At 44.3% G+C, this 13,025-nt stretch overlaps 1 long non-coding RNA gene across 1 annotated transcript in view; it reads left to right on the plus strand.

Moving 5' to 3' along the window:
• The first annotated feature begins 7,927 nt into the window (after positions 1-7,927).
• Positions 7,928-13,025, plus strand: part of LOC108800584 — a 6,923-nt gene continuing 1,825 nt past the window's right edge. The window contains exons 1-2 of the long non-coding RNA XR_001942109.1: positions 7,928-8,016; positions 12,477-12,565. This is a non-coding gene — a long non-coding RNA (uncharacterized LOC108800584). The remainder of the gene's footprint in view (positions 8,017-12,476; positions 12,566-13,025) is intronic.

Here is a 13,025-nt window from a genome sequence, read left to right on the forward strand (position 1 = left end):
CCTGGGAAGAGAGCGAGTAGAGACAGCCAGGAGAGAGAGCGAGGAGAGTCAGCCCGGGGAGAGAGCGAGGAGAGTCAGCCCGGGGAGAGAGAGTGTGGAGAGACAGCCAGGGGAGAGAGGGAGTAATAGCCTGGAGAGAAAAAGAGGTGGAAAGAGCAAGATGAGACATCCGGGGGAGAGAGTGAATAGAGACATTCAGGGGAGAGAGAGTGAGGAGAGACAGCCTGGTGAGACAGCGAGGGGACAGAGCAAGGAGTGAGGAGAGACAGGCATGGGAGAGAGAGAGAGATAGGAGAGACAGCCAAGAGGATGAGCGAAGATAGACAGCCAGGGGAGAGAAAGTGAGGAGACACAGCCAGGGGAGAGAGGGAGGAGAGACAGCAAGGAGAGAGAGTGAGAAGAGACAGCCAGGAGAGAGAGAAGAGACAGCCAGGAGAGAGAGCGATAAAAGAGACAGACAGGGGGGGCGGGAAAGAGACAGCCATGGGAGAGAATGACGAGAGATAGCATGCTACATATCTGCCTGAAGCAGGACCCCTGTGCCCTTCAAGTTTTGTCTGTTTCAGACACCTCCTTGCTCCCCAGTTCCATTGTCGTTGTGTGTCCTGTGCCTCCTCCATGCACTCAAGTTGCAACACCATGATTGCCCCTTTAATAAAAAATAAATATTAATCATTTTAAAAAACACACACACAGGCGGGAGGCGTGGCGCATGACGGCACATTGCAGTGCGTATGGCATCGGGTGACATCACACGTCTGTTGGGGGGCACAATTTTCTGTTCTTGCCACAGGCGCAAAAGGAGCTAGCTACGGCTCTGCCTCAGTATGATGGATGCTCTCATTGATCAGTAGTTGTGTACAGTGAACACGGTGAGCAGCAAAGTCAAAATTTGCACATTGAGCATTTCCGAGTTCCCAGGGCACCTGGTTGTTCTTACTTTGGGTCAATATGGGCCTTCAAGAAATAGAGAAGTCGCTGTCATTTTTAGTGTAACTCTATCTATATTTTGTTTTAGGACAGAGTAAGGGATGAATGAGAACCTCTATCAGGGTTTTCTTGCTGTCTGTGCTCATGGTAAAGGACCCTGTGCCCTATCAACATGACAATGTTGTCACTGGGATGAAAACTGCCAAGAAGTATCCGGTGGGGATGCGAGCAACAATAAAAAACGTGCGGTTCTAACCTGTCCCTACTCTACTTAGAGAAACATGATTGCTACTTTATTGGTGTGTGAGAAATATCACCTTGCTGCATGTTCTAGTGACAGAAGAACAGAACGTGAGAGGAAAACTCTTCAACAGGTACAAAGCCAGCAAAAGAAAAAATTCAGGAAGGTTCTTTCTAATGATTCGCCACCCGGGCAGGGAAGCCGTTACAAGGTGACCAAGGAGCATGAAGCCGGCTTTCTAACCAATCAGGAAGCTTAGGGTGGGTAATGACTCGCTGCCCGGCTTCCTGATTGGCCAGCTTTCCGACCAATCAGGAAGCTGTGTGGTGAGTCATTATATGCTGCCTGGCTTCCTGATTGGCTTGGAATCCGGCTCCATGCTCCCTCGTCACTTGGAGCCGGTTTCCCAGCAATGAGGAATGGGGGGCGAGTCATTACCTGGAAGCCAGCTCCGTGCTCCCTGGTGAAGAGGGAGCATAGAGCAAGCTTCCTGGCCAATCAGGAAGCCGGCAGCGTGTAACTCGCCAAAATACTCGGTATCGGCAGTGATAGTAGTATCAGTGCATCCCTAGTTGAAATGACTAAACATGGGACTAGAAACACGTAACAATATTTGTTTATCTATATTAACTATTTTTTTTATTTTTTTTTACAATGTGTTCAGCTGGCTACGATTGTGGAGAAAATTTATTTTTTTCCTCATATCCTGCATCATGGACCGAAGCTATTGGTGCATTCTGCAATGAGTCTAAATATTTTGAATATGGTGTAGGACCAAAGCCAGCAGGTTCTGTAACAGGACATTATACACAGGTATGCTATATTCTAAACTGTGTCTGCATTTTATAGCAATGGCATAAGGCAACCGGACTTGATTTAGAAATGAATAAATAGGTGCAGGGGGAAGGTAGTTTAAGGAAGGGACTGGGAGGACTGGTGGATCAGGGACTGGAGACCAAAGAGGTCCTTTAATAGTCAACAAAATACAAAAGATGGTGAACCTATACTACATGCCTGCTACAAAACCCAAATATGAAACATTAACTGCCTCAGGATTTCAGTGCAGAACAGCTGTAGAGCTTATAAAATATACATTAAATAAATATATTTTGATAAAATATACATAATATAAATATATATTACAAAATAACATAAACAATTTTATTACAATAAAAAAATACGATATAAATTACCCCTAACCCATACCTGATAGAGAAGAAACAAGTACCTGCCAATATTACTATACAGATGTGCAGCGCTAAACTTTGTATACAGTACACAATAATTCTGAAGCAAAGAGCTCTTGCAACAGATTCGTCAACTGTATTTCTAGCAATGTTAAAGTGACACTAAACTCAGGAGTTAAATCTTAAAAATACATTCAAGTACCTTAAATATTAACAAAAATGTATCTTATTTGTGTATCACTCGTCTGTAGATCCTCCAATCATCTCTGAATTGGTGCTGACACTGTCCTTCCTTCTGGAGGGGGGCTACTTTTGTTCCCCATGGTCCCTGTGTGTGTTGTAAAGTAGCCACCGCTCCAAGCTCACTCCCAACAAATACAATACAAATCATGTATCATGTACCATCACATTCTCAAACAATTCATCCCCACACAGCTACCTCCTCATGCCTCCCTTTTAGATTGTAAGCCCTCAGGGGCCCTCCTTACCATTTTGCACGTATTGTAATTGTATTGTAATTGTAATGTCCTCCTTATATTGTAAAGCGCTATGCAAACTGTTGGCGCTATATAAATCCTGTATAATAATAATAATAATATAAATAATAATAATGTATCTCAATACAATACAAATAAAGTAGCCACCACTCCAAGCTCACTCCCGGGATGGACTGGAATCTCCCATTTAGTTTAGTAGCTTGTATTGAGATTGTAGTCCATCACAGAAGTGAGCTTGGAGCGGTGACTAACAAATACAATACAAATCATGTATCATGTACCATCACATTCTCAAACAATTCATCCCCACACAGCTACCTCCTCATGCCTCCCTTTTAGATTGTAAGCCCTCAGGGGCCCTCCTTACCATTTTGCACGTATTGTAATTGTATTGTAATTGTAATGTCCTCCTTATATTGTAAAGCGCTATGCAAACTGTTGGCGCTATATAAATCCTGTATAATAATAATAATAATATAAATAATAATAATGTATCTCAATACAATACAAATAAAGTAGCCACCACTCCAAGCTCACTCCCGGGATGGACTGGAATCTCCCATTTAGTTTAGTAGCTTGTATTGAGATTGTAGTCCATCACAGAAGTGAGCTTGGAGCGGTGACTACTTTACAACACACACAGGGACCATGGGGAACACAAGTAGCCCCCCTCCAGAAGGAAGGACAGTGTCAGCACCCATTCAAGGCACTTTTAAGATTTAACTCTTGAGTTTAGTGTCCCTTCAATCTTCCATCTTCTCTACCTAAGCACACCGCCACCACAAAAATGTTAGATAAATGTTCTAATGAAACACTCATCAGATCCACTGAACCATCTGTGCAACAGAGGTCAGGTCTTGGTATTCAGTGTCTAAACTTTACTCCCGAAGAAGGGGCACTAAACCCCCAAACATTGATTTTTTTTTTAAGAGACCTGTGCTGCATACCATGGTTAATCACTCTGCTTATTTCTCTGAAGTCCCATTGATTCACATGTACAGTATTATATGCGTAAAGTTTCTCTGCATATGCATACCTAGTATCTTGTGTTACGTATTGTACCTGCTTCATTTATATTCATTAAATGTGCATCTAAACTGTCTATGGTGTGCCTGCCCAGCATGTATGTATATATGGATTATGTATTGCGGTGATAGGACTGCACTGACTTATTCTGTTTATGAAGTTTGCCGGGCACATCTCTGTTAATTGTATTTTATCCTTCCCACATCCCTGGCCCGGTGGATGTAGAAGTTTGTGAAGAGGGGGGACACATAAGAATCTGGACCCTCCCTTTTAAAATAAGGGGGCCTCCCAGGGGCGTAACTAGAAATCACAGGGCCCCATATCAACATTTTCTATGGGGCCCTGTGATCTCTAGTTATACCCCTTGCAGAGCCCACTTGAGATCCCACACAGCCCACCTGAGGGTGACCCTGCAGAGCCCACCATAGACTCTCTAAAAGGGGGGCTCTGCAGGGTCACCCTCCTTACCTGTCCGCCTCCTCTTCTTCCACCGTCGGTGATGAGCCCCGCCTCCTTCCCGTCACCAGGCCCTACCTCCTCCACTTCCGGGTCAAGCCTCCTCCACCGCCACTGCTGGCTTTCACTGACTCCACAACGGCTGTGGAGAGGAACGCACCGCTGCACAGATCACTGTCAGTGATCTGAACAGCGGCATGTTTCTCTTTACAGTCGCCAGTGACAGCCAGCAGCATTAGATGCCATAGCGACCCAGGCGACCCGCAGGGCATCAAGGCGGCCACCTGGGTCGCTACGGCGATTGTTACGCCACTGGGGCCTCCAGATATATACTCCCCAAGTGAATGTGTAAGAGTGCATAGTACCCCTGGTTACTTATTTTTTTTTTTTTTACAAATTAGACACACACACAGGGACCATGGGGAACACAAGTAGCCCCCCTCCAGAAGGAAGGACAGTGTCAGCACCCATTCAAGGCACTTTTAAGATTTAACTCTTGAGTTTAGTGTCCCTTCAATCTTCCATCTTCTCTACCTAAGCACACCGCCACCACAAAAATGTTAGATAAATGTTCTAATGAAACACTCATCAGATCCACTGAACCATCTGTGCAACAGAGGTCAGGTCTTGGTATTCAGTGTCTAAACTTTACTCCCGAAGAAGGGGCACTAAACCCCCAAACATTGATTTTTTTTTTAAGAGACCTGTGCTGCATACCATGGTTAATCACTCTGCTTATTTCTCTGAAGTCCCATTGATTCACATGTACAGTATTATATGCGTAAAGTTTCTCTGCATATGCATACCTAGTATCTTGTGTTACGTATTGTACCTGCTTCATTTATATTCATTAAATGTGCATCTAAACTGTCTATGGTGTGCCTGCCCAGCATGTATGTATATATGGATTATGTATTGCGGTGATAGGACTGCACTGACTTATTCTGTTTATGAAGTTTGCCGGGCACATCTCTGTTAATTGTATTTTATCCTTCCCACATCCCTGGCCCGGTGGATGTAGAAGTTTGTGAAGAGGGGGGACACATAAGAATCTGGACCCTCCCTTTTAAAATAAGGGGGCCTCCCAGGGGCGTAACTAGAAATCACAGGGCCCCATATCAACATTTTCTATGGGGCATCTCCTCCGTGGATGGGGGGGTGGGGGGAGAGAGCACCTCCCGGAAATGAGAGGGACACCTCCCTGAAAGTGCTTCTTTCAGGTTGGGATCCCTAAAATCCCATGATATCAATGTTCCAGAACAATCATCTCCCATCTCTACTCTCCCCTCAACTAACATTTCCTGGTCAACAAACTGTCCAGAAAATGCTGCCTGACATCATTCACACCATATGGGCATGAACATATGTGGTCAATGACTTCACTGGGGATGCTCACTGGCTTGTTTAAAATGTAAACGCTGGAAGGCAGCAGGATAGTGGTTGCTAGGATTCTGCTGGCCACCTGTGTTCTATCAACCAATTACACCATGCGGCTGGTTGCGTCCTAGCAGCCAAGGACCGTTGTTTCCAGCACAGTGGGAAGTTGTCATCTAGTGGCAAGAGTAATACTGCCACTCAGGCCCGGTTCACACCTGAGCTTTTTACCGCGCGTTCCTACGCTCGGTAAGAAATCAAGAGATCTCGCTGCACTCCTTACCGAACAGAAAAGACCCGTATGGCCGGGTGGGTGCTTGTAGTGACCACGGATGGCACCGTGATAGAATCAGAAAGAGAAATAACATCACCAGCACTCCAAAGTATAATAAAGCAATAGTCCATTTATTTGCACATTGCCATTCAAATGCAAGCGCTTTCGGGGCCTCAGAGGGTCCCCTTCATCAGGCTCGGTAAAACGCGCAACAGGTGAAAACCCATGTTTGCCTATGGGCATGGTTTCCACCTGCGCGTTTCACCGCGCGTACGATCGCGCGGCAAAACGCCATATGCCCAAAGAAGTACAGGAGCTTCTTTGGGGCGTATTAACGTGCGTATCCCGCTGTATCCATTGGGATACAGCCGGATACCCCCTTGGAAACTCGCGTTTGCCGCCCGCCTCCTTTACCCCCAATGCCCGGAAAACCGTAATAAACGTGCGGCAAATGCGAGTTTCCAATACGCTAAGGGGTGAACCCAGCCTAACTGGATGATTTCCTGATTGCAGCAGGGAGAGGTTTATGGAGGACGAACATGCCAGATTGCCAGCATGTTCACGAATTGCAAACATGCAGAGTTCGGGATGAACCCTGCATGGCCATTAACCTCATCCCTAATTCTGAATATCCAGCAAGGCGTGCAAATGAATTAAATAGGCAGGAATTCGATTTTTCCATCATTTAATCATTTAATTTATTGAGTGAAGATCCTCAAGTAAGTAAATCATGGTATCAAATGTCTACTGAAACGCATATCATAATCAGATCGTCTCTGATGTTTTACATTGGTTCTCCTGTGTGCCCCCCCGCCCCCCCTTGTGGATGCTACAAGTAACCTTGCCGATGTATATTGCACAGGCATTTTCCACAGGCAAAACCTTTATTAGGTTTGGAATGGTGAAGAATCAGACTCTCAGTAATTTTTTTATTGTCTGTGCCCCCATTAAAGGTTCACTCCCTCTACTTGTTCTGATCACCAATGTCACTGGGAATGAAAGTGAGAGCAAATCCAAAAATTTGAGTTGCCGTCAGAACAGGAGTATAGGGGAAATTCTCCAATGGGGACAACTATCTACGTCTAGGTTCATACTTAACCCTTGAGATGTGTTGAAGCCATGTGTTAACATGTGCTGCATAAGGTAGCCCATTCAGAATGAAAGGGCTTGTAACGCACCTCAACGGTCTAGAAATCAGACCTCTGTCTTTTTTGGCAGTGCGCAGCAATATAGCGTCCCTCGGCAAGGTGAATTGGGATTCCATTCAGAACATATGGCATTGCATTGCACCTTTTGCAAGTAGTGCATGGTGCCATGCAAGTAGTGCATGGTGCTAACACATTAATTCCTCCAATGCAATAGTGTGCATGGGGCCTAAAGGTGGCCATACACTGTACAACCATCGCAAGACCTTAGTCTTGCGATGGTTGTAAAGTGATTAAAAAAACGTACGATCTGCCCATCTTGGACAGGCAGATCACACTCTCGATCATCGCAAGCCTGCCCCCCTGAGGGGCGGGCTTCCGATGACTGCAATGCTGAACGGGCAGTGTGCGCGTGCGCACACCGGCCCGTTCGGCATTTGTCTCCCGAGCACCGTTCAAACCAGCCGAAAATCGTACGATTCTCAGGTGGTTTTCTAACATGCTCCTTAGACAAAAGACGTGCGACCGTACAGTAGAAACGGTCGCACGTCTTTGTTCACACTGTTCGATTCTGGTACGATCACGGGATTTCCCGCAATTCTCGTACGAGAATCGAGCAGTGTATGAGCACCTTTAGAAGGGAATTTCCTCACCTTGAAAAGATGTCTATTCACTTCCTGTTGGGTCTTCAAGGCAGAATGTTAAGGGGAAGTTACAATTTGATTGATCTCACATTTTAGATCCTGTTGATATAGTAAAATCTAATATACTATGACTTCCAATTTCAGACTGTGTGGTACAGATCTTTTCTGGCGGGGTGCGATGTTTTTTATTGCCCTGATCAAGATGTATTAAAATTTATCTACGTCTGTCATCAGTGCCCACCGTAAGTACTGATAACATATAAATGTAAATGAATTATACTTTTTAAAAGCAATATAAGAAACAAACCTCTTTCCCAGTTGTATTTTATTTTTTAAAAAGCATTACCGTTTTTGCCGGCGTATAAGACGACCCCCTAATTTTTCTGTTAAAACATAGCTTTTGGGCTATACTCGTCGTATAAGATGAGTATAGCCTAAAAATAATGTTTAAATACACCCACTAACCTCCATGGCGGTATTCCTGAGTGTGGCTTGGGGTTAATTTTCAGTACCATAAGCGGTAACCCCGAGCCACACCCGGGATTACAATCTCTTACCTTGTCCACGATCCCCGCAGCGTCCTCCATCTTCCGGGTTCCGTCCCTTGCGAGCGTCCGCGTAGCAGGGGGGCGGAAACGGCGGGAATTTTAAAAGTAAAAAAAATAGAACAAAAAAGGAAACAAATAATAAAATAAGGGAGGCTAATCTGTCAGCCCGCTGGATGTGTGGTAATACTGTATGTACGGTAGCTTCGGCTATATACAGTATACCGCACTGAGCCAATCACGGCGAGCAATGTGCACAACAACCTCTGCCAGTCCGAGCAGGCTTTGTATTCAGTAATAGAATGCATTGCTCGCCGTAATTGGCTCAGCGCGGTATACTGTATGTAGCCGAAGCTACCGTACATACAGTATTACCGCACATCCAGTGTATTGTATACCCGGCGTATAAGACAACCCCTGATTTTCGGGGGATGTTTTTAAGTCTAAAAACTCGTCTTATACGCCGGCAAAAACGGTAGCTGTATTTCAAATCAAGCAAAATGTGAGATCTGGGAACCACTGGTGATAAAGGTGTACAGAAACAATATCCCTCAATGAACCAACACCTAAAATGCAGAAAAACATATACGTAGCTGAAATCACCATGGGTGATTACCATGGATACAATATATCTGTCATCAGGATATCAGGATTGCCTGATTGTCATTAGATATGGACATTTGCATAGATGTTTATCATTTCTGTAAATTTTTGTTTTTACTTTGGACATCCCTTGTCCATCTAATTACCAATGTATTCCTTTACAAAGTAGCCTGAAACAGTTGTATGCAAGCTGGTAATCCTGGCTTTGTAAAACCACAACTATATCTGAGCCATACGCCAGTGAATATGAATGCAGAGAGGGCTAAGAGGGGCAAAAAGGAAGGATTTGCATGGCTTACCCATAAGCAGAATCTGAGCTCCTTGTTTTGGGGGTTTTGTGCCAGAAATGAGGACATGTAAATCCCTTCTGTTCTGGAAAAAAAAAGGCAACGCTGTATCTAAAATTTTTTGACAATCCACTTTTCAGATGCTGGATGCGTAATGCAATTTAAATGATTAGGTATGCGTTTCTATATATACTGTAGCGTTTAGGGTATTTAAGGATCCTTAGCCAGGCGGGTTTGGAACATAACAACTTTATTTTGTTCCAAACAGTACAACTTAAATTGCTTCTTTTCAGCAAACAAACATAAACAGGGTGTATCCTCCAGCAACATCCAAGATTTGGCTCAGTCCCGGTATCATGTCCCACCTCAGGATTAGAGCCTCAGCCGGCTCATGGCCAGACACCCAGCAGTTTCACCCCTCCCTGTGTGACGACGGTCCTCCCGGCCTTTCCAAACACACCTCGTGTGCCACAGACCCTCCTGGCCTCACCCACACAGCGCATGTGCCACAGGCCCTCTCTGCCTCTCCAGCCAGACTTCAGCTCAGTGTCCCATGTGTCACATACACACAGTCTCCCACGCTCTGCATGTACTCCTGCACCACTGACTGCCTCTGCCTCTTGGTCCACTCTCTTAATAGGGCTGTTATCATCCACCTGGACAGTCTGGCCTGGCAATTGGCTGCACCTGGCCCCAGGACTGGAGGTTTCATCCCGCCCATGACTCTTAGAAATTTCCAGAGACCCAGATCCCAGTTATACTCCAGAAAACCCAGAAAGAACTGGAAACCCAGCTCCTTCCCTGTAACACTATGGGGTCTACATTTTCCCATTGAAAAGCATTGGAGTTCCCCATCAGGTCCATCAGCAGAGGGCGGGTACAATGCTAGTTTACTATTGGCTATTGCGAATTGAAATAGCCAATAGTAAACTAGCATTGTACCCGCCCTCTGCTGATGGACCTGATGGGGAACTCCAATGCTTTTCAATGGGAACATTTCTTTTTTTTTTTTTTACAGCCGCAGAGCCGCCGGACAATAGGAAACTATTGGGCAGATCTAGCTGTCACTGCTAGCTCCGCACAATCGTTTTCTATTTACTTTTTTCACTCTTTTTCTGTCCTGCTCGGTGCCTCTCAGGGATCCGAAGCCACTCGAAGCAAGCCGATATACGGCTGAAATCAGCCGTACCAGCCTGAAGTGAATAGCTGAACAGTGTTTGGCTCACTTCACTTCAGATCGGTCATTCACTCGGCTGCCCTCGGCAGCTTAGTGAATAGACCCCTATATGTTTTCTGGACCCCCTCTGGCCGAGAGTCCTGGCCGCCAAACACACCAATCACCATAGTGACACAACACTGTCCTGCCGCAATACATTTTTTATATAATCTTTTTCATGGGGCCCCATGGTGATTTTAGTTATGTTTTCATTTTAGTTTTGGCTCTTTTTTTAATGTTTTTGTTATATGTTTCCATCTGTTTTTTAGATGTTGGTTCAATAAAAGATATTGCTTTATGTATGTTTTTATCACGAGTGGTTCCCAGATCTCACTTTTTGCTTGACCTTTATATTTGAGTTGATTGGGATCCATGCTGATTTATTTCTGCAAAATATATTTTACTACTACAACTTTCTACAAACTGTTCAAACTGCAAATTATTGTATTTTATATATCAAAAGTATAGAATGTGTGTAGTTAGAGGTGAACTCCAGGAAGACATAAAAACAGAGAAGAGTGATGACAAACCCCATGGTCCCTGTGTGTGTTGTAAAGCAGCCACCACTCCAAGCTCACTGCCACGATGGACTACAATCTCAATACAAATTAGTAAACTAAACATGAGATTGTAGTCAATCCCGGGAGCGAGCTTGGATCGGTGACTACTTTACAACACACACAGGGACCATGGGGAACACAAGTAGCCCCCCTCCAGAAGGAAGGACAGTGTCAGCACCAATTCAGAGATTATTTGAGGATCTACAGGCCAATTGATACACCAATAAGATACATTTTTGCTAATAGTTAGGGTACTTGAATGCATTTTTAAGGTTTAATATCACTGTAAATATAAACTTTCTTTCTGCTACGTTGAGGTCATGTCTCCGTGTTCTTGAAAATGTTTTTGCAGTCTCTCCCGAAATGTGTATTCCATCAGACTATTTTTGTTGCCCTGCTTTGGGTTTGAGAATTAATGCAGTTATGTATTGTGAGGCACTGGCTGGCATGAGTGTTGATGGTGTATAAGTGTCACCTGGGTTTCTCATCTACACATGGTAAGGGGCTTTATTGTGAATGATGGAAAAGGAAAAAGCAAAGTTTTTTTTTTCTCAGATCTTAAGTACTAGTCTTGGTCCTGGAGCCCGGAGGCTTTGTAGAGCTTTGGGTGGGATAAAGCCTCCATTCCTCGGTCAACATCTTGCTTGTTAGCCAGACCTTATTATTAGTCTCAGTGGTCCACAGGCCTTTATATATGTGAGCTGACTGATGCTCATGGTGCTCTCCCTCTCTTATGTCGGCTTCTGGGTGAAAAGGCTGAGTGCTGACAGAACAAGAAAAAGGTACAAGAGTTACCTGTTGTTTTGGGGACCACATTAGGTGGCACCCTATTAATCAGGAACTGGCCTGAGTTTAGTTAGTGGCTCAGTCAAGCAGATGTTTTGTTTGTTTTATGCTATGGACTTGCTTTATAAATGCCTCCTGTATTTAACTGTTTGTTTGCAGGCTTGCTGAATGCCTTGTTTGCAGGGCAAACCTGCTTGGACTGTTCCTTGGTGTCCCTTTCGCATGCAATATTTTTTGTTGCCATTACAGGTTAAGTTGGTCTCCCTTACAGTATTCATTGACATAGTAATTAAATCCAACTAGTGTATGTACAGCCTCTTTCAATCCCTTGTACAGAGGCTGTTACCATGGAAGAGTCAAGGTCAGCATTATGAGCCAATGACTTTATCAGTCAGCTGCTGCTCAAACACTGTCCAATCACATGTTGGTGGCAGAGAGGTGACCTACCAGTGTTGCTTAGCTGAAGCAGAGAAAAGTGAGGTGACCAGCCTAGCCTTTCAGGGTCTACCCCCTTCTTCTAGGTCCAAGCAGAGTTTTTTTTAGACCTAAGAAAAGATGGTAGACCCCTAAAAGCTTGTCCTGAAAAAATGACCATTAGTGCAAATACAAAAATGATCACATAGAGTTCTCAACTATGTTGTTGCAAGTGCGCTAATACGGCTACAATCACCTTATGCATGGCTTTTTTTTTGCTAAATATCTCAGGGGAAATATCCAAAGCTCCATCAATAAACCATATGAAGAAGGAAAAACTTGTGAAAAGTGTCCAAACGCATGTAATAAGGGATTATGCAGTAAGTATTTTACCTTTTAAGCTAAAACTACACTTTACATAGCAAAACCCCTTGCAAGCAGAAGAAAGAATGCTTGGCATAACATACATTTCAATTTGTGTTGTATTTATTATGTGCTATAAAATGAAAGACCAATTGCAGACAACACACAAGAAAACATCGGTGAACTTCTAACAAGTGATCTTGTTAGAAGTGCATTTCGCATCTCATCACATAATCCCCTGCTCACTAAACATCAATCAAATTAAATCCCACTCACACAACAGAGGGTGGCCTCCCTGGACTACCCTTACAAGGGGACAGATTTCAGATACCCTTATGGAGGAGAAAATCTCAGTATCTGCTCAAGCAGAGGCTATTTGATACTTTTTTCCTCTCTTCTGGGTTGAATGGGGTTTGGCATGAACCCCAGTCAATGCTGCTCTTCTGTACAGGACTCCAAAAGGGAGATTCCCCCCCC

This window comes from Nanorana parkeri, unplaced genomic scaffold, assembly GCF_000935625.1.
Source record: "Nanorana parkeri isolate BGI_ZX_2015 unplaced genomic scaffold, ASM93562v1 scaffold2072, whole genome shotgun sequence".
NCBI classification, from domain to species: Eukaryota; Metazoa; Chordata; class Amphibia; order Anura; family Dicroglossidae; genus Nanorana; species Nanorana parkeri.